We start from the raw sequence: 884 nt of genomic DNA, 5'->3' as shown, positions 1-884 counted from the left end.
TAGTCTCATTAATGCTTTATAATCATTTTAATTTTTCATACTACATATACAGAAGGAGATTTATCATTTTTGGTATGTAAATTAATCAAAAAATGTCCAAATAACTCAAATATGTTATTATCATTATTCATGTCAAATAATTTAGCAGAGAAACTAATTAATATTTGGTTTGTAACAATTTTTAAGAAGTTTTTGTTATGGTTTCGTACAGTTCACACAACAGTTCTTAATCAAATGTCAGTCCACTCCCCTATGACCACCCCTCAACCCCCCACGCACACACTGGAACTCGTGTATTCCCCAATACATGTCAAGTCCTATTCAGTCAAGCTTTTGTAGCGAGATGTCCTTCAGTTCATATTCATACCTTGGAGTCTAGTTAGTCTATCTAGAAATCACAGGTAAGGCCTACTCTCCCGCACCCAGTGGTATCAGTCTCCAATAATTCCCAGATTAAGGCCGACTCACCACCCATTTCCTCCCCTTCACTCCGTGCCTTTGTCTGATTGCATTGGCATGGGTTCTGTGCTGGATGCCACCATTGCCATAAGTTGTAATAATTTTTAATGACAGAATGGTGTTAGTAAATGTACAGTTAAGATCGCTGATAAAACACTTATTAATTTTGTCACGAATTGAAATATTTCAATATTTATTAATTTTGCACATTATATCAATAAGACAGCATGTACTTAATGAAAAATTAAAATTCTAATTGAAAATTTCAAATTTCACTTATAATTATAAAATATGAAAGAAATACATAAAGAAAAAGTAAACTTTTAGCAATACGTTAAATTCTAAAAGACATTTATTTCTATTTATATTTTAAAATTGGTAGATGCCTATTCGTTTTACTAAATCATTATATTAAAAAGCTGTAA

The sequence above is a fragment of the Nannospalax galili genome, unplaced genomic scaffold (genome assembly GCF_000622305.1).
Source record: "Nannospalax galili isolate Female #2095 unplaced genomic scaffold, S.galili_v1.0 scaffold3254, whole genome shotgun sequence".
NCBI lineage: Eukaryota > Metazoa > Chordata > Mammalia > Rodentia > Spalacidae > Nannospalax > Nannospalax galili.
This window is presented reverse-complemented; position numbering follows the sequence as displayed.